This window comes from Lycorma delicatula, chromosome 2, assembly GCF_047948215.1.
Source record: "Lycorma delicatula isolate Av1 chromosome 2, ASM4794821v1, whole genome shotgun sequence".
NCBI classification, from domain to species: domain Eukaryota; kingdom Metazoa; phylum Arthropoda; class Insecta; order Hemiptera; family Fulgoridae; genus Lycorma; species Lycorma delicatula.
Window position 1 is genome coordinate 206,770,959 of NC_134456.1, and position 22,760 is coordinate 206,793,718.

General features: G+C 30.9%; 1 protein-coding gene across 1 annotated transcript in view; it reads right to left on the bottom strand.

The window, feature by feature from the left end:
- The window catches only part of LOC142320046 (kin of IRRE-like protein 3), a 722,369-nt gene that overhangs the window by 243,302 nt on the left and 456,307 nt on the right, over positions 1 to 22,760 (bottom strand). The gene's annotated exons all lie outside the window — the stretch shown is intronic.

Here is a 22,760-nt window from a genome sequence, read left to right on the forward strand (position 1 = left end):
ATGAATAAATATGCATTACTATAAATTAGTGTTTTTATATAATGTATGTTGTTCTACGAGTTTACTGAATTAAATTTAATAATAAACTTGACTTTTATATGAATGATAAACTTTTTTTTAATGAAAAAATGCTTTTAACATAGTAAATATCTTCTTTTTTTATGGAAAATTATTTTTTTAATCGAATTCATTATAAGGTGTGTGTGTGTTTCTGCGCGCGCGCGCGTACGCATGCATTGCAGATTTTTATAAGATAAAACTGCTTCTAGATAGATTTTACTACACCTGCACGAACTTGGCGTAACTAATATGTAGATTACGAGAAATTCTGAAATGTATTTTTTTACAGTAAAAGAGAATCGAGAATATTTTTTTAAAAAATAATTTTTTACGTACTTTAAGAGACATTTCTAAAAATAACAAATTTAATTACTTTATAAAAGTGTAGTAGCACTTAAAGTAATTTAAAAACTTGAATCAAACAAAATGAAATATAATTATACTGCATTTAATCTAGTTTTCAAAGTATGTTTTTATAAAACGAGTGTATATATAATAGTATATATATATATATATATATATATATATATATATATATATATATCTTGTTTTATGATGCCGTACATATATATATACATACAGAATAGATATGCAGTATACAATAAATATATTGTTAAATGTCGTGAATTATTTAGCAACGTTGTTCAGGATTCATCCTTGTATAATTATTCGATAAATCTTAGATGAAGTGCTATCAGCGTCTTATCTGAATTTAATTTTATTGTAAATTTACTTATATATAATGAACCTGAAAATAAACAAAACAGCATTTCTAATTTTATTCTATAGAAACACTATTTTAAATTAATTATAATTTACAAAAAAGCTATTTGATTATTGTATTTAGTAAATTACGGTTTAATCAGTTACTATAAAAACCACGAAAGTACTATGAAAACACATTCTAAAAAAATTTCTTTTCGCATTTCTAGATAGTATTTATTAGTTAGTTATTGGGTTTCATTATCTTAGAATTTTTTACCTATTTTTATATGTTTACTCATGTTTTTTTACCCACTTTTATACCTCTCTATTGATTAATTAATTAATAAAAATAACTTTATTTCTTTTCCTGTTTAGACTCGGGAATTACCGTTCAGGTATTACTTCAGAATATGAATTAGGGTAATATGTATGAGTGTAAATGAAGTGTAGTCTTGTACAGTGTCTCAGTTCGACCATTCCTAAGCTGTGTGGTTAATTGAAACCCGGTATGTGGTTGAAAGAACACCGGTATTCACGGTCGAGTATTCAAATCTGTATAAAAGTAACTGCCTTTACTAGGACTTGAACACAGGAACTCTCGACTTCCAAACAAGCTGATTTGGGAAGACGTGTTCACCGCTAGACCAACCCAGTGGGTTAATAAAATTGACCTTTTTTTTTAAAAACCGCACAGAGCCAATCGGTAACTGCTTAGAAGAAATTGCGTCTAGCCACCACCCTTCAGCATTTTCCGTCCATTGGACCTTCCCAACGGAGTCCCTCCTGGTTTATTGAAGCAACACGACCTCCGCTTCTGGAAGCCGTGAGGTCTCTCATCATGAGGGGGCTACCCTCCCTGTCCGTACTTCTAGTCGGGGTCCGACTATGCCTCCATGCATACCCTAACAAAATTAACTTACCATACTCTTACACTACTCATTTTATTCGATTTTACAAAAAAGGAGCAATAAGGTGCATAACTTTTTGCTACCTCAAAAAGGGCAAAATTGTCATCGCAGCTTTGCCCTTTTTATCTCAAAGACGTAAAAGGGTTTTTAAATATTAATTTATGCAATATTTAATATGGGAAAAAAATGAAACTTTTAAGTAGAAACATACAAGTCCGATTTGACCCAAATATTTTTTTTTGATCAATTGGTCAAATAGTTTTTGTTATACAAATTATGCAGTACTAAAAGTATAACTGAGAGGAAAAAATCAAAATTCTTAATAAACAAACATTGGATCTTGACTTCCTTGATCAAATGAAGTTTTTTTCATCATAATTACGAGTATGTTATAATTAGAGTAAAATTTCTAAAAAAAATTCAAAATTTTTAATAAAAATTTCTAGGTCCCCTCTGGTCCCTGTACTCCATAGCTATCTTATATAACATTTTTAATAATCGCCACAAATTGAAAAAGAAAAAACAGACAATGTATCAGAAATTATAAACATTTCAAAATTTTTTAAAATACTCAATTCGAGTCTCATGGAACCCTCTTCTTTTTATAAAAGATCTCATGTTGTGAATTGTCAATCTTAAAAATTAAAATTTTAAAAATTGATATTATTAAGTTCGAGTCCCATCGAACATTTGGTTCAATGTTTTTCAATAAGCCAAAAAAGAATTATAGTTTACTGAGAAAAAATACGGTTACATCTTGGAAATAATGGCTGTATCTTGGTATTATATATATATATATATATATATATTTTTTTTTTATGAGTTAATTCACTACAAAGAAGCTTGTACCTGGAAATGTGAAAATGAAAATTTTTAGCTTATGTAAATGCCATACCTGACCTTGATTCGAACCCGGGACGTACGGATGAAAGGCCAAGATGTTACCATTTCGCTACGGAGATTGACATTATTTTTAAACAATTTTAAAAACTTCGTTTTTAAATTTATTATCATCACATAGGAATTATTTTTTTCTTAAAAATGGATTTTACTTGAATGATTCCCCTTTAGTATGGGATACCAGAAAATGAAAAAAAAAATTAACAATTTCAAATTTTTAATACTCAAAAATTCATTTTGTTAAACAATAAAGTCATTAAAATGGCTTAATATCCTTTCCCGGACAGGAGAAATTTTCTTTGTAAAAGAAAAATTTTCCTTTTTCAAGAGAAATAAACATTTTTTAAAACTTTCTTTAAAATCAATTAATCATTAAAAAAAACCCCCTAATGTAGGAGCTCTCAAATTTTCAAAAAGTCGAAAATATATTTATTGAAAGTGTGACTCTAATGTATTAATATTAGAATATTAAACTTTTAATTGTTGCTTTATTTTGTTAAGCAAGGATGAAAAATAAAAATTAATAGATTTAAATATAATCAAAATAATAATTTTAAATTTAATTTAAAAAAAAAAATGTTTAAAATCAATAACACTAAAGTTTATTACGATACATGTTTCTTAATATGGTGAAGGGTTAAAAGAAATAAATAGAACTTAAAATTGAATTGACATTTTTTTGGCAGCCAAAAGGCTTTTTCAAAAATGAATTTCACAACTTTCCCGTCTACGCCGGTCAAATTATGCAATTTATTGCCGGATTTTTTTTAACTGATACCATCGATTTTTAAGTCATTTTATACAATAAGATTTTTATTATATATTTTTATAAGATATATAATAAGATTTTTAAGTCATTTTAGAAGAATTTATATTAAGTCAGTCCGGTGATATTAATAAAAATACAATTAAATACACGTACACACATACATACACCTTCTTTAAGTTTCTAAACGTTTTTTGTGTTTTTTTGTAAGGGGATCTTAAAATATCAATATTTGCGAAGACCCCCAATACCCATTACTTTGTATTTTCCCTTTATAGTTATGCTCTATAGAAGCAATAGAAATGTAGCCGTAAAATTAGAAGGGTTAAATTCGTAACTATGTCATGAAAAGTATTAAAACGAGCGCTTGGAAAGTCGCTGTCGATATGCTTTAGAATTATGTGGTACATTCGGTTCTTTCGACGTCTGGTTGATTGTCTTGTGGGTTTGTTTGGCTTGCTCAGTAATAAACCAAGAGTCAGTTGTTGAATTGAGATTGAACCAGCTTCGTTTCGTGTTGTTTCATTTATCGGAATCGATAGTTACGAGAAAGGTAACGCTTCTTTCGGTAGAGGAACGCACTTTTCTCGTTAAATATGTCTTCGTGAAGGTGAAAAATATACTGATTTAGTTCAGCACAAATTTTCTGAAAAGTTTCCAAATACTCTGTTCCTCACCGCAATGCAGTTCGAACTCTTATAGAAATATTTCCGGCAACAGGCTCTGTTGAAGACGCTTGTCGAAGTTAAAGACTACTGAAATAAACGAACAGAAGCTGCTTCATATTTCGGATGATATGGCCGAAAGTCAATCAAAGTCAATGTGTAAGTTAGCACAGCCGCAAGATATAGACTTGCTACTGCATATAAAGCTGTAAGAAAAGAATTCAAACTTTTCTTCAATAAAGTAATGTGTGATCAAAAACTGAAACCTAAAGATTGAATTATTATCAGTGATTTATACGTTTTATTGACCAAAATTTCGTAGGTAGTTTCGACATTACGTTTTTTTATACAGATGAAGCGTGGGTTCATCGCGGAGAGTATATTAATTTACAAAATGCACGACTGTGATCGACAAATAACCCCCATGACTTCGAAAATTGGTGTTTGGGTGTTAAGTAGAACACGCATTATGGGTCAAATCCTTTTTAAAAATACAGTTTATAGTGGTAGTCATTGTACTGTTTTAACAAACTGGATTAGTCGGTAAACAGTAGTGGAAATCAATCACGGTTGGTTCCGACAAGATGGCACCCGAGCCCACACTGCTTGAGATCAATGACTTTTCTACTAAATGTTTATGGTGAACGAACCATCTCGAGGAGTTTGTGACCTGTACGATCGCTCAACTGACTCCCCATGATTACGTTCTACTTGGGCAGCAAAACAAGCAATGTATCGCAACAAACCACGCGCGATTGACGAACTAAAAACTGAAATAATGGCATAGGTACGAGACATTACAGTACATTAGTTGGTTAAAGTGTTTGAAAATAAACTGAAATGTGTGGAGTGCTGTGTTGATGTTGGAGGAGGTCATTTTTAACACCTTTTGCAAAGTATCTTAGGGAACTTGTTTTACTAAGTTATTCACCAGAATAATAACGTCGATGCCGATGAGGTTTAAGTGCCGTTATTCGTCACATTATCGGCGGTGACATCTCAACGGTGGGTGTGTATCATGTAATGTCAGTTTCTAAAAAATAAAAAAATAAAAATACAACGTAATAATTAAGAAATTTTTGTCGTTTCACTTCCATAATTCCAGTTCACAGCAACTTTCCGAACGCTTTGTAAATTTAAAAATGTGGATTTGCGTTCATATCTCGTTTATTAAATCTTGGCGTAAAAGTGTTTAAAATGTTTAAGAAAAACTTGAAAAAACTGTAAAAATAAGTGAAAAAAGATTTTGCAGTCTAAGAATCTTTTGACAGAATACTTGCACTATTATTTGTGTTTGTCACTATTTTCAGAAATATCAATCCACTAGGCAAAGGGTTTTTTTGGTGGAGGAAAAAGGTGGAGGAACCCCATTTACGGGCGCCTAAGCAGTGTCAAACTCGCTAGCAGTTTTCTCCAGTTATAACCAAGAGCGTATGTATACCTGCGCACTACCGACTAAACCTCCACCCCTGGCTTCCCCCTTCATGGGACTGCTTATAAAAACATTTCATCAGGAGAAGGTGGAATCGCCTGCACACACAGCCATAACAAACCAACAAATGTCACACATCACACAAACACTACTGGAAGCAACACGTACAGCATGTCGAATTCAAACACCGACAACAACATCGCACGAGAATCCTACAGAAAACAGGACAAATCTTCTAACATCTACAACACCCATGCAATATACAACATCCATACACATCCACACAGCAGTCAAGACAGAAATCTCAAATAGTCACACCACTTACCAGTGGCCACCAGCAGACGCACGAACAGAGTATACCCGGCCTCATCGCACCCAGGCGACCCCCACACGTACGGGGGACCCCTACGCACTCAGCCGAGAACCTGTCCGTCCACACGCCCTACGGCGCCATTCTCCTCTGGGGGACTCCTCATATAAATGCAGCTTCCTTATGACTGTCCTGACGAATCTTTTCACAGTCTTTCACTGTGCCTCACCTTGTAATAGGATTTGTAGGGTATCTTCAGGGCGAAACATGTGTTCACATCTCAGGTTGTGGAGTATTTCTCTACGCTCTATGGTGAATCGCGGGCACAGACAGAATACATATTGAGAGGTCTCTTCCACCTCGCACTCCGGACAATTTTCAGATAGGTAGAGCCCGAATCTATACAAATAAGACCTGAATCCCCATGACCAGCCAGGAATTGTGTTAACTCAAAACTCAGTGTGCCATGGGTCCTCCGGCACCACCCACTGATAACTAGGCAATGGTTAGACCAGATCTGAAATAATGTGTTTTAGTATAGAATTACAAGTACGGACTTAATCTCTGGTCAAGTTTAAGCCACTCGAAGTCATCTTTAGTTATTGAAATATGAAAGGTTTTGTAGCTGCGTTATTATTTTTATTTTATTTCCATTTTTAAACATAACAAGGAGCGAACGGTAGCCGCCTGAAAAACGTTACCTCAGCCGCACCCGTGTGTCGTGGCATAGAAACACCTCCATATCTTTGGACTCTTCCTTGTCCACCCATCGGGTTTCCTCCTGGCTCATCAGAACATCCCGACCTTTCCGCGGCAGTCCAGGGCATCCCCGGACCGCCGCGATGCCCTTTCCCGGAAGGGCTACCCTTCCCTGTCCTATCCTACCCAGGGTCCGGGTATTCACCTCACGCATACACCCCGCAGCTGCGTTATCTAACTACGACTATACTAGTGCTATTTTTTTGGGTTTCATTTCTTTTAATCTTTAGCTGTCTATAAAGTATTATTATTTGTAATAATTTGTCATTGAAGTATTTAATTTTTTCACTAGGTGTCAAATATTAATTTAATAATTGTCTTAATTTAAGATAAGGGAAATTAATTATTTCAGTGGCTGGAGCAGTCTTCTTCTTTGAGGTTATTAGTGTGGTTTTGGAGGAAATGAAATCTTTTCTTCCTGATATTCTATTTTTAATGTTAATAATTATTAAGAAAACATATTATTCAGTAATAACAGTATTATGTCCAATTTTAATCTTTGCAGCTGGATTTTGACAATAATTTTTTATTTTAATTTTTACTTCCTTGTAAATTTTTAAATTTTAATTAATGAATATTTTGTATTTTACAAGGGGAAGGCACATCGCGGTATCGGTTCGAATTAGACTTCACCTCCTTTCTTTTTTTTTAACTTTTTTTTCTTAAATTTAAATATATTGATTTATTAATAATTATTAACCTTTGTAAACAATTTTTACGGTAAATAATAATTCAATTATAGCAATAAAAAAAAGTATGAAAAAATATCAGAAGTTATTAATGAAATAAAATTTTATATACTTTTCATTTAAAAAAAAAAGTGTAAATGTAATTTAATAGGTGAACAAGGAAGTCATGTGGTGTATACATTAGATTTTTTAATTTATATTTATTAACGGTGACAAATAGGATATCTTATATTTTGCAATACCAATGTAATTACCATGCAGTAAATTAATGTTAATTTAGCTGTTTCAGCATTTTTTTTTCACAATTTGGCCGTTCCAGTTTTCGAGAGGTATTCCTGCCTGATTTAAGGGGAGATATAATAACCATCAAACTGTTATTAATTCTTCAATGAAATTTCAACCAATTTATTTATTCCTTTATTTTCCAATTTAATCGTTACTACTATAGATTGAATTTTGAATTCACCGAGTATTATATTGTACACTGTATTCATCATTGTTGTAATTGAGTTAATGTTCGTATAAGAAACTTGAATGAGATTTTATTTTATTTTAATCTATTTACTAATTTATTATTATTAATTCACTTTTACGGCGTAACAGCACTAATTTCTTTAAATAAAGCTTGTTTTATTTTTTAATTAAAAAATAAATTATACTTTCCATCATTTTTGTTAATCAGTAAGTCACATTAGATTTTTCCATGGAGATCGCATAAGAAAGGTTTTAACGACACAGCGACTACAAATTGTTCATAGAACAATAAGTAAATAGGATGTATTTGAATTAATACTGAGTTGCCACAGACCCAGCGGCTTGTGACCGAATAATGGAATAGATGAGCACTCCGTACGGCCAGACCATAAAGTCACCTAATTGAAGAGATAAGGCAAACCAAGAATATTGTTTCTCAGCAATTATGAAAAATCACTGATCGTGCTATCTAACAAATTGACCACCAAATAATTCGGGTGCCGTTCCGAACGATTTTGATACCGTAGGCTGACCACAAAGATTTCCTGCCAAACGGATCGCAACTTAAGATCATTATATATAAGGCTATGTACCTGGGTATGTTGAGCATTTTCCGCAGTTTTTCTTTGGTAGCTTTCATGTCAATACTGCAGTTGGACGGTGTACCTCACAATTCAAGCCCGTAAGTCCAAACAGGCTTCAAAACGAATTTATAAGTCAATAATTTACTTTCTGCTAAAAGCTGAAATCTATGTTCTACCAGCCAGTACATGTGTTTAAACTTAAGATCCAACTGTTTCCGCTTAAAAGTGATACATTTCGCTCAAGTAAGTCGTCAATCAAGATGAAAGCCCAAATATTTACAGTCTTGAGTTCTGGGAATCGATCATTGAAGATAGAAACAGGAGGACAGTGTTCCTTACGAAGGGTGCACGTGACGTGCTTTGATTTTGTTTGGTTTATTTTTATTTTCCAACATGTAAGCCACGATTCGAGGAGAGTGATATAATCTTGAATAAAACGAGATGCAGTAGTCGGATTTTCGTGGACAGCAAGAATTACAGTATCATCAGCAAACGTTGTAACTGTAGTATCTGCCGTAATTGGCAAGTCAGCCGTAAAAAGAACATACAAGATGGGTCCGAGTACGCTTCTTTGAGGTACTCCTGATTGTATAAGGAACAAATCCGTCAAAACCTACCTTTTTCAGTTTATATAGCAGTTAGAAATTCAATTTGATAATAAAAACTATTAAGAAATAAGGCGTTAACGATTTTTTTGTTGAATTTATTATTAAAACAAAAAAAATATTTGTGCGTATATGTTATGTGCGCGCGCAAGTGTTTGTCTCGTTTTTTTGTAAAAGCAGTGTTTCTATCTTATACTCAAAGAAGGATAATAAACGCATTGGGTTTCTATCGGCATTCATATATTCGAAATTAGCTGTTCTTTGCTTATATATTTCTAAAATAAATGTGTAATTTAAACAAAATAATTAGATTTACTGTTGAACTTTTAACATACACTTATAGAAAAGTTCTTTTTTCACTTCATTAACGTTCGTAGTTCATTTTTATTTTTAATAAATCTCAATAATGATTTTAAAACTTAGAACATTAATAATATTACGAAAATTCTTTATGTTATAAAGTTTTGTAAAAAGTATTTTTTTTCTTTTGCAGCTCTACCTTTTAAAATGTTCTTATCGAGTCTTTATTTCTCGGTATTCTTTTTCACAAATTCTTTTCCTCTGTTTTTACTCCTATAGTCACTACATCACCTTTTCTGATTGCCTTTTATCCTATCTTCAATTTCAACTTCCTTTATTATCGAGTTACATACTTTCTTTTTCTTCACAACATGCCCGCACAACATGAAATTTTCTTTCATTTATTTAAAATTCTTCGGTTCCGTCACGTAAAATGATTTTAATTTTTTTTTTCAATCAAAGAATGATTATTAATTTTATATCCTACTCAAACAATGTATTGCCAAAATAGTTTTATAGTCGTTCATTACTTTGCTATAATTAAGAAAAATTCATGTTGCTTTTCCTTCAATTAAATGCTGAATTTAACATCCACATGTACATTGTATAACAAGCGATAAAAAAATAATAAATAATAATGTGTATTATAGAATACAAAATGTTATAAAATTATTATTTGCTCTATTAGCAATGTTTATGAATCGTTTTTAAGTGCAAAAATATGTCTTTTATTTACTTTTTTTTTATTTGATGTAATTAAATGCTGCCAGGAGGTTAATTAAAATCGTTTAACTCCAATAAATACTAACTACTTAAAAGTGGTGTATGCTTATGGTTCGTATAACAGAACGAACTTGTATTATTTTATTTCTAAAAATGTTTTGATTTAAAAAAATAAAAAAAACGAGTTCTCAAATATATATATTTATCAGTTCACTTTTTCTTTGAATTTTCTTATTAAAACTCTAAACTTTTCATCATTATTAAATATTTATTATGCTAATATAAATTCCGGTCAGAAATATATCATCTCTTCGGGTACCTCAAAAAGTCTGATTCTGTTAATATTTATGAATATGCAATCTTTGATAAAAATATTACATACTTATTTTTGAAAATATAACAATACCCCCACCCACTATCAAACCGGAATTCAGAATTATTTTCGATGTAAGATATTTTAAATATCACTGAAGGTATTTAACGTAATATCTTAATTCAGCTTACGAGAAAGGGCCATATTATGGATCTATTGCCTTTTTTTAAATAACGAATCATTTTTATATTTTTTAATTTTTTACACCTCCAAGGCAACCGGACCCCGCCGGGGTCTATTCGGTTGCCTCAGGGTGCCGTAGCAGCAGCCTGCCCCCTAGCTTGGCCCAACCCAGAGGCCACCCGCCGGGATTCCCCCTGGATTGCAAGGAACCTCTTCTCCCCGACTCCGGCTCCCTCTTCTGAGCAGCCAAGACGGCCCTCTTCAGGAGGACTACCCGTCCCCGTTCCTACCCTACTAGGATCCAGGCATGCATTACGCATGCCCTTCTCCTTACTCGCAGCTTCTCACATCGCAAGGGTCTCCCATGACATCATTAGAAGCACCTCGATTCCCGCTCTCTAGTAGGCAGGCGAGCCAGTATGTCCTAAGCATGGAGGCTGCCTACCTGGCCCTACACGTCGCCACGTTTCGGATGTTTCTTTTTTTTCTTTTCTGCAACCCTAGCAGCAGACGCCTCCCACAGGAGATCGTGAGCCAATCCGCTCCTTTTCGCAGTGAAGTAGAGCATCTTCATGAAGTAGCTGTGACCCCATCGCACACCAAGCTCCCAAATCTGTGTCCCTGTAGGTCAAACTTCACACATTTAGCCACTTCCTTACAGGTAGCCCGAAAGTGGCTCTCTCCCTCGCCTTTACAGATACCGGCCATATGGCTCTGCTCCTATTAGCAAAAACACCTAGATACCTCCTCTTTATGAGTACTTGGCAGGACTGCCATTCCACCAGGAGTCAATACCGAATCATTTAAAAAACCTTTCCGTCATCTTATTTAAATTACAGTTAAAACATTTTCTTTTTCAGAAAAATATTTTTATCTGTCAGTAATACTGTTTTAAAAAATAAAGAACCCTGAATTTTCTGTGTCTCCGTGCAAATTTTACGTAAATATAGTTTCAACTAGGTCTCATTAATGGTTGCTGAATTGCGAATTATTTTTTATTCATGTATATATCTGAATAATATTTAATTTCTTTAGATTTTAAATAACTTATATGGTTTTTTTAACGACGTATATTTTTAACTACATAATTTATTTTTAATGCTGCTCTGATCAAAGTTGTATCAGGGTTTACCTTGATCCAAACAACCCCTGTTTTTTTAATTCGTAAACTAGCATGTATTTTTTTCCTTATGTGATTTACATAATGAATTTTTAAGTATCGATCAGAATAAAAAAAAAATATTGTTCGATTTATTTTATGCAAAAAGGTCTGCTTAGGACTATGCAAATATCACTTCTTTTTAGCCTTTTTACTCTTCTGTCTTGTCTTATTTTTTCGGCTTTGTTTTTGTTCGTTTGTCTACTTTTTTCCTGCCTTTTTTTTTCTAAAAGAATTTCTACATTGTAAATTATTCTTCGGAAGTTATTTCTACCGCAAAAATTCTCTTCTTTCAAACATATCCTTCAGAGGTTCTCTTCGATCTGTTTCAGGTAATTCGATTTGTTTTTGATGATTCACAGCTTGCCGTATTTTAGGTCCATCCTGAGTGTATGTTCTAAGAAATTTAACCTTTTTTCCTTATCGTTGTTTCCAGGTCTTCTTGATTTTAGTAGATCTCCTTGTTAGATTTCAGTGTGTATCCTTTCTATTTTACCTTTGGACTATGGTTTTTTATTAATAAGCTTTATTCAATCTTGAGGAATTTTTCAAATCGCTTAGATCTAATGTTTCAGTGTCATATAAGATTATTCGTCTTACTATACTTATAAAATATCTTAATTTCGCGATCTTGGAAAGATTTTTCTTATTGTAGTAGATCCTTCTTAAAGATAAATATTATCAAGAACGCCAGCTAACCTCTACAAAACATTCCAACAATTATGTAAGTAGTGTCCGAGTAGAGCTTATTTATGTATTACGTTTGCGTATTAATTGGTGCGGTCATATTACCCTGTAAAGCATGCAGCTTAGATTAATGATTCCCAAACTTTCTGTAAATTGACACTTTCTCTTTAGGCCATGTATTTAATATAAGGTCCTGCCATAAACATAATCAGAAAACTTACACTTATTTATAAAATATAAACTTTTTTAATTTTTCTGTAAGTAATACCTTCTCTAGATTACAGGTCTGTAAATAAAATTGTTACATCGCCCTAAGTTACTAGAAGTGGCATAGTAAAGGTCTGTAACAGTTAATATAACTAATGACACGGGATGTTATATGCTTACATTAAAACTTGTTAGCAGATGTTGTCCTTTTGTGGGTAGCCTCAGTACAACAAGTCAACTACCATACTATCATTTCACACTCAATTTTCCTTTGAAACGGTTTTTGATCATCAAAATTCCTCGATGGAAACTAACACCGTGTTCATCGATTATTACTCCAGGGTTTAGCGAGAAGAAATACAGATGTGAATACAGGAAATACACTTTTAAAGACACATTACATCCGTAGCTCTGTATGAATTGATACATTTTTATACAATATCCTGGTAATTTTGTGATTAATAGCCACCCAGAAATGTTTTGTAAGTGACTTTAGACGCTATCAAAGTAGTGAGTTCTACATCGGTTCACACGGAATTTAAACATTTCATCTTTGACCGGTTCCCTTATTTGCCGGCCAACAAAAATTCCTTCTTTAATTTCTGCTTCGCTTACTTTTGATAATTTGTGCTTTACGTATTAAAATCCTTCGTCATAGATATTACAAACGTTTTTATTAATCCCCAGTTTGATGTGAAGGGCATTAAAAATATTTTTTCTGATTAAACGGTTATGAATTGTGTTTTTAACTAGGAGTTAAGCTGTCACATTACTTCCACTGTTTTATTACGTAATGTTGACCCAATTCACAAATAAACCAACAGTATCTTGTATTTACTAACTATGCGCCTAACAAAAGAGCTATTAATTTTAGATCTCCTTACATGTTCCGACAATGCTTTTTATAATTTACTTTTTCAATAACAGTTTTCGTAAAATCATAAGTTTCTTTTATATTAACTCTTTAACAGATCGGAACAAAAGGATATTTATTACTATTGTGAAGCAGAACTACTTTTAAGCTATACCTGGAGGAATCAATGAAAAGGCGACGTTCCTCAGGTTCAAGAACTCGCTCTAATTGTAACATAAGCTCATCAATATTTTTTCAGTAAACTAAATAATTTTCTTTTGTAACAGTGTTTGAGAAAAATCTTCTGTCGGCTTCAACAGCCCGATACTTAATATAAATTCCAACATTACAATTTTGAGCCTAAAAATTTAGCTTGATTTTTTTATAAGTTTAAATCTCTTACCAAAACACTTAGCTGACCTTGTGATATAAGATATAACTCACTATATTGTAAATCAAAATCGTGATTTCCTTTTTCTATGATGTCCGCTTCTTCATCGCTGTTTGCAAGAAACAAGTTTTCAGGAACTTCGGAAACCGAAATGGATATATTTTGAGGTACAAGTCTGAGTGCAGTTTGCAATGAAGAATAAAGTCCAAACTTCTTAAAAATTCCGGACGCATTAGTTAAACAGAAATAACAATCGGTTGAGACAAACGGTTCGGTTTAAGTCAAACGTAGACACTAAATGACAAGTTTTTCTTGTACCTTTTAGCCGTTTTCTTAAATCGACCGGTTACTACGTATTCTCATCTCATGTCTTATCCTAATCACCGATTTTATAGCCAAACTACAAAAAGTATTTTTAATTAAAAGTGTAGTGTTTTTCTTATGTGATTTTATAGTGAACTCACCATGTACGTAACAAAAACTGCCCGAATCGTTTACCAAGTTATGGGGTATCATGAAACTTCATTGTTCATTCACTTAGTACAGCTAATTAGATTGACTGAATAGATTATATTATTAAAAGCAGTAGGCCAACAAAGTCATCAGATCTGTCGTATTTTAAACTGCAGACGTGAAGAATCTCACTCATGTATGCTTCAATATAGAGGCAATAACATCATGATATATGATATTTGTGTTATGACTTAAGTTATTGTCTCATGATTAACGACTGATTAACGCAATAAATGTATAATGAACACGTAAATATAAAGTAATCATGTAATATAAAAATCGTAGTGTTTAATCGTGCATCATATAATATCAACGATTTTCAAAATTTAAATTTGGGAATTTTTCAAAAACATATGGCGATGGAAAAGTTCTGATTTCGGACTGGTATTCAGCATTAAAAAAAAGATTTGTTTCATCTATCACATATTAAGAAACAAAAATTGTGTTTATTAGTGTTATAAATTAAAATTTTATTATTTAACAAAGGTAATATAGTTGTTTGCCCAAAAAGTAAGGAGAGATAGATACATTATGATTTATGTTATATCTTTAAGTAATATATATATATATAATCATAATTATATTATTTATATATACCATTAAACTGTTTAAACAGAAAAAAAAATATATATATCTAATGCACGTAATAAATACGAACGTTAAAATAAACGCATGCTATTTAATGCACGTTATTTATATATATATATATATATTTTTTTTTTTTTTTTTTTTTTTATTTAAACAGCTTAACGGTAAGTAAGTGTTTGGAATGTACCAATTAAACATTTTTCTGAAAAACATACTTTGCTGAAGGGCTTTTTAAAAATCAAGTACTTATTAATTAAATTATTTTTTATCCGATTAATAGAATTATTCAAATATTAAATTAAAAATAATGAATTTTCTACATTCATTTTTGAAATATTAAAATGCATTATACGTTTATATTATATATTAAAGTAAAATTATGAATTACCACAGCTCTACTGCTTTATCCTTTCTGTTTCAATCAGAGTGGTTTCACCTGGTCATAACATCTATTTTCGGTATCACTGACGTACATTACGCCAATCATTATGTCTACAGTAAGTGACGGGCAACACATTTGAGTAAAAATTTACCTTTTGGAAATTAACCCTTCCGTCAGTTATTAATGGATGCATTTATTAAGGACAAAAGACATATTTTTCATACAAAAGCCCACAACCGAATTTGTAAAATCAATATTCTTTTAATCAAATCTATTTTAAGGTTTTGATTTTAAATTAAGTTGTATTTTCATTTGATATATACACGTAGTTTATTAAATATTCATGTACCGAAATTTATTATACGATCATTATATACAAAAAATGTAAGAAGGTTGAAATATTATGAGGGTAAAAGTGATTTTAGTGATTTTAAAATCATTTGATATTAGGTTTATTTTACTTTAAAAATTGTTCTGATTTTTAATGAAGATATAACGGGTGATCGTAAAGTCGCGCAACTCAAATGGACAAATTGTTTTTAGAAAGCCTTTTTATTAATTTACAAAATAATATTATCGTTTACAAAAGTATTATTTAAAAGTTTATAATAAGTCCTGGAAATGTCCACCATAATTTTTAATGCTTGCATCAACGCGTTTTCTTACATTGTATGCGACCTTTTCCAGTGTACCAGCAGTGATATTTGATGTACAGTCCTCAACATTTTGTTTAAGTTCATCAAGTATATGCGGGTCGTTTAATTACATATTATCTTTCAAAAAGCTCTAAAAATCAAAATCGGGAGGACTCAGGTCCGGTGAACGAGGAGACTGTAGTCAATAAGAAATTATCTTGTCATCGAAAAAATTGCATACTATTGTTCGCCGTGTGTGCAGTTGCTCCGTCTCGTTGTAGCCAGCAATCACGTTCATCAGCATGTAGCAAAGCTATAAACTGCATGATTATTTTTTGATACTGTTCATCTGTGTTGGTCTCCGAAAAAAGATAGGCCCGACAATTCTCCAACAAGTTACCCATATCACACCCAATTTTTTGCGAATGTAATGCTGTTCATGGAATACATGCGGGTTCTCTGAAGACCATATTCTGTAATTTTGACCGTTAACACATCCGCTAAGATGAAACCAAGCTTTATCTCTGAAAAAAACCTTGTCCAGAACAAATATATCATTTCGAGTGAAAATTCTAAACCACCGAAAATACTGCATTTGTTTCTCCTTATCTGGTTCTTGGAGCTGATGACTTACATTAATCCGGTACAGATGTAATTTTAGAACTTTAGTAGCCGTATAAACACTTCCGTAAGATAGCTCAGTCTGGTTAGAAAGTTTTCGAAGAGACCTTTTTGGAGAACGGAGTGTTTCATTTATCGTCTCCAGACTGTTATCAGTTAAAACACTTTACGGCCGTCCAAGTGGCGGCATGATCTAGCATTGCTACTATATACTATTCTGTAACACAAAAAATTCCCCTAATTAAAATATCTTTTACAAATTTACTTGTCATTTCTACAAAGCAGTAAAATTTGGGTTGCGCGACTTTACGATTACTCTTTACATAAAATTAACAAAATATTATGTTGAAAAAACAACAGAAACTGGAGGCGGTAAAAAAATCTTCGTAAACAACGGGAATGAGTAATAATATATATTGGAGTATACATTGCGATTCAGGAGGAAAGGAAATAATTTGAGAACTGATAAAATTCTTTTAAAATTCTGATTTTAAAAGTAATATAAAATCTATAAAACAATATTTTAGCTGTGTATATTCAATAATTTACATAGGTAAAACGTAATCATCACTTAAAAAACTAAATTGAAATGTATATTACTTTAGAAATATTTAAAAAAAATTACTGTGTTTATTGCTCAAACTATATAAGAAACCATCAACTTTACTCAGAATTTTTTAAATACGAATTACATGGGGAAAAAAAAATCGCTGTCTAGTAATCAAAATCTGTAACGTATCGCAAGACGCTAAGCATATGTATATATGAAAAAGAAAAAGGCATAGAGCGAGAATATATATATATATATATATATGCATATGTGAGTGTATAGTATAATGTAGTAGCAGAGGATGGGAGGTGGGAGAAAAAACTGCCGGTGATTCACAGTAATTCTCTATCTCTATTACTCCCTTTTTTTAATTACAGTTACCAACTATACTATAGTTTAATTATAGTACCACGTTGTTTCTTGGGTGTGCTTGTATCCTTATATATATATTTCTTGTGTGCGTATGTATGTCACTGAACTCCTCCTAAACGGCTGGACCGATTTTGATGAAATTTTTTGTGTGTGTTCAAAGGGATTCGAGAATGGTTTAGATTCACAATTTGATCCACTGGAAAATGTTTTTTTTAAATTAATTTATTTATTTGTTGTTGTTGACCTTAGGATGGTTACGATTCACAATTGGATCCGGTAAGCAGCGCTGCGATCGCGTTTTAGAAATTTTTTTTTAATTTTTGGCGTATTAGTCAGACCCGGTAGTTGGTGTTGCGATCAGGTTCTAGGAATTTTTTTTATTTTGGTGCTTTTTCGCATATCACTTGTGTCGTAGTTTAGTGTTGTATTACATTAAAATTCGCATTTTTAACGGACTACGGTGTTTAGAGAGCAGTTTGAATTAAATCCGATAGGTAGTGCTGTTCTGACAATTACATTTATTTACATTCTGACTTTTATAAAGTGAAAGGTTAAATTTTATGAAGTTCTGTAATGTTTTATAAGTTTCTTAATGTTCAGTATTAATTGTAATGATTTTGCAGCCACAACGTTTTTCGTTAAAAAAATTATATTTCACCGAATACTGTGAATTAAATCTGATAGGTAGTGCTGTTGTTTTGGCTTTTGGATTTATTTACATTCTGACTTTTATAAAGTGGAGGGTTAAATTTTATGAAGTTGCTAATGTTAATTTTTTTAAGGTTTTTATGAAACTTTCAATTGCGTTCATTTAATCTGTATGTATACTCAAATCTAGCAATAGCGAAGCATTGCCGAGTCTGCTAGAATTGCGCGCGTATTGAGAATATTATATTATATTATTATTTATTGAAATAACGTTTTAAAGTGTAATTAAAAAATATATATCGTGCAAATTTGTAAGGTGCAGTATTGAAGTGAGTATTTTACATAAATTTTAATGATGTATACACGTGGATTCAGTAACAGTCAACTTAACCTACAAATTTAACTTGTAGGTTCTACTAGTTGACTTATGAAATTGAACGGCTCTTTGAAAATAAAAATGTAAGTTTGTTAAATAAATTATAACATTTATAAAATTAAAATATAAGTTGCTTATAATAATTATAGTTTAAAGTATATTTAAAAAATTGAAGTTATAATTTTTGTAGCTGATTAATTTTATAAAAAAAATTTTCTACTTAGTTAAAAATTTTCTTTAATAGTTTTTAATTTACAATTATCTACAATTTGGTAAAATAGATGTTAAAATAAAGAATGAGAAAAATGATAAAAATTTTAACTACGTTGCTTTTTTTTAGTGCTTTAATTTTGTTTATTAATTGTTTATTTAAACCATGTTTATCACATGGTTATGAAACTTCAAAATTATTAAATAAAAATAAAAAAATGTAGGGGGTATTTTTTAGAATGATCTTAAGTGAAAATTAGCAGTAATGTGGATGAAAATTTATTAATTACATTAATTATTAATTTTACGACGTTTCGATTTTTTAATTCAATTTTCATCAGACATCTCAATATTTTGTGAAAATAAATATTAACCATACTACACATAATTAATCAATAAACCCATTACAATAATATAACAATCACAATCTGATAATAGTCATATTAATGAAATTTTGTCCACATTCCTGCTAATTTTAACTTAAATAAGTTACTTATATTTATGTATTGTGCATTTATTACAGAACAGTGCCACATCAGGACAATGTCGGTCGGGTCTGCTAGTATATACACTGAAATGTTTATTTTTTATATATGTTTAATTATATGAAATATTTCAATACGTACTCATATAATAATAATAATAAAAAAAAAAAATAGTTGTTTTAATTCAGTGTAAGTGTAACATATTATAATGTTTGTGAAGAATACTGGATAAAAAAGTAAGTACATCAAAAATGTATTTCATGTTTATATTCTATATTTTTTATTATAACGTGTACACGTGACACTTACATTCAAAAAGCATATACGGCATAATATTATGTATTATGCATGTATATGTATTATATATATATAATTATATAACAATGTCAAACGATAAAAATATAAGTACTACAAGATATGGCGCAACAATAGCCACAGTATTTACAAGATATTTGGATAATTTTCGAGAGTATTTATTTCATACTTCAGTTAACGCATTTTATTTATTCCCTAGTACTAAAATATAAATTAATGTTAATTGGATGCTCTACAAAAAATTATTTACTAAATATTAATTATTCAGGTGTATAATCTACATAGAAAGTATAAAATGTCAGTATAGCTTTTTCGAACTTACGTTGTAAATTAGTTACAAGCTTATTACGTAAGGATCAAATTGCACAATTAAAGACTTCATATGATATAATCACGTTAAAAATTTATTACGTATCATCGTTTACACGTGTATGATGGTAAATCTCTACATTGTCCCCCATACTGTGATTAAAATTGCATGCGATTCTTCTTCATTTAAGTAGTATCAAGGGGAGAGCGTTAAAGAAGAGCTGATAGTATCTCAAGATCCCTTTTAACAAAGTAATGAAAGACCAGTAAACGACCCTTACTTCAGTTTGATGCAATTACAAGCCGGTTTTCTTTGATTTTTCATAAGGGTAAATAAGCCGACTCATTGCAATCGCGTTTATAAAAGAGTGTAGGCTATATATATATATATATATATATATATATATATATTGAAACGAGGGATAGAAAGGATAGTGGCATCAGGACGGTAGACAAAGATACAGACGTTCCGAAGCGTAAACGTATCGGTTAAAAGGGCGTTCAGTTTCGATTAAAACCACGACCCAATTAGAAAATGTTAGGGGAGTGTTGTCGGAGTTTATCAGAAACTCGAATAGCGGTGGGTAAGGTTGGTCATGTGACGTCATCAATTTTCCAAAGCGGTTTGCAAATTAAGTTTAAGGTCAATTTGACTTTATAATGACCTGTTTGAGTCGGCTTTTACCGTTTGTTATGCCGGGGTTTATACTTTAAACTTACAAGTGTATTTTCACTATTATCGTAGACTACGTACACACTCGTCTGTGATCCTATCTTGTATATTTTTTCTGTTACCGATATTCATCTCTTAAAGTGTTCCGTACGCAATTTTATTCTCTTTTGTAAAATATTTCTCTCTTTTAACGTATGCAAATATTATCATCGTCATCCATAAAACATTATGTATTTTGCCTTTAGGGTTTTACAACTCAGGAAGTCTTTTTAGATTTAACGATGTACTCAAAAGTATTAAAATTGTATCTTAATTTGTTATATTAGAATAATTTTTTATTACTTCGGTTATATTTTATCGATAAAAAATCTTATAAATGATTAAACTAAGGTACGGTTTGAATAAATTTATTTCCTGAAGTTTAAGTGTTTTTAAAACAGTAACAGATGTCCTTATATAAAGGAAGATACGGATGAATTCAATAGAAATTAAGGACGATGTAAAAAGTTTAACAGTATTAGATTTTAATTGCATTCACTTTTCTTTTTTAATAAAATAAGCCACAAAAAGACATTTTTAACCATCGGGTCTACTTACAAAAGATACATGAATGTTTATTTTATATATTTAACTAATATTTACTTTTTTTTAAAAAACAATTCTTTTTTGAATAATTTAATTTATTTATACCGTATATTTAAATAAATAATGTTTAAGTAAGTCAATTTTTTAACAGAAATAACATATTGCATTCAGTTAATCTATAAAAATAACTTTTAGCTAATGAGATAAATGTTAGATTTTTCGAACAAAAACATCCTCGAAGTTTACTCTGAGATCACGTGTGTAATTTATTCATAACTCATTCAGAAACTCAGACGAGTTGAGTAAACAATTTATAATTATTTAGTATATATTTTTTTTGTAATTAAATTAAGATGATATTCATCTTTAGCTAATTCCTATAGAAGGCTGTAGCGGAGCTCATATATAAGCCGGTTACAACTTACAGTAATTTAAAAAAGCTATTACTACAGATACATCATTTTTTCCCAAACCATTTTTTGATAATTTTACGTATAGTTGGAAATGAACTCTTCCGAATAATCTGTGCTTGTTTTTATCACTGTGCGGACGTATACAAAAGGGAATTCTTTCACAGTATGATCACGTCAAGGGAGATAATTTCTACTTACAATTATAAATAAAAGTTATTTCTTTTTTAAAAACGAGATTTGAAGTGGTCTGTAACATAAATTAATACCCAAAAAATCCATTCTTCAGACAAAAAGAATTTAAAAAAATTATCTATCATTTTAATGAATTAATACAATCTCCTCTTACATTACTGAACTGGTAACCGATGTATTAATACTATTTATTTTCAAATATGGGATTATTATCGAAAGAAATTACATTTTATTTTATTTTTAAAATTAAAATAAATGAATAATGGTACATAGATTAAAAGATAGGCCAATATTCATGGCGATGTGGAAGCATCTCGGCCTTTCATCCAGGATTCCTGGGTTCTCACAAGGATTTTCAAAGGTTCCCCTGAACCTTGGAAAAGCCGTGACCAGGATATTCAAAGGTTCTGTAGTGAATTAATTCATCCAGCAAAAAAATGTTAAATGCCCATTAAGGTAGGCCACCCTCCTATTTTTCAAAAATATTTTCTACAAAAAAGTGTTTAGCAGAAATTTCTTCCCCTTTTATAAAATCTTGTGCCAAATAAAACAAAGCAACCTAATCTAGTGTCTTGTTAGGTTTAATGATTTTGGTAAGAATAATTTACGGTAACTAGGCTCATATAGAAATGGATGATTTACAGAGTATCTCGCATCAAAAAACGGTAAGGATTTCAGGAAATGTTCTCAAAGTGAAAATAAAGATAAAAGTTAATACAAGCACGGATTTAGAAACTCTTCGTTTTCGATTATAGTGGTAAAAAATGTTGCTTTAATTTCTGGTTTAAGGGTAATATAAAGCCATTGTGTAGTTATTGTAATTTAAATTAAGGTGTAAATTTGATAGTTTGAATTAAAAAATCGAATAAAACAGATCCCAGAACTGTGTCGCAAGTAATTTTTGAAAAAAATTACGGTAAAACACATAAAATTGGAAACTGAAAACACAATTTTTTACCTTTGACGCAGAATAACTTTGTTAAATTGCCAGTAAATAAATAATATTTTTCAAACAAATTTATAGAGAATTTAATCTTATGAAAATTTAATTTCAGTAACATCAATCAAACGTGAAGAGTTAAAGAAATTTTACTTCACCTCTAGAACATGTTTTATTTCATTTTTCTGGGCTGATCGTCAAATTTAAATTCAAAAAAATTTAATAAGTCTTTATTTCATTCTTGGAGCAGAAATCAGGGCAAAATTATTGTGACACAAAG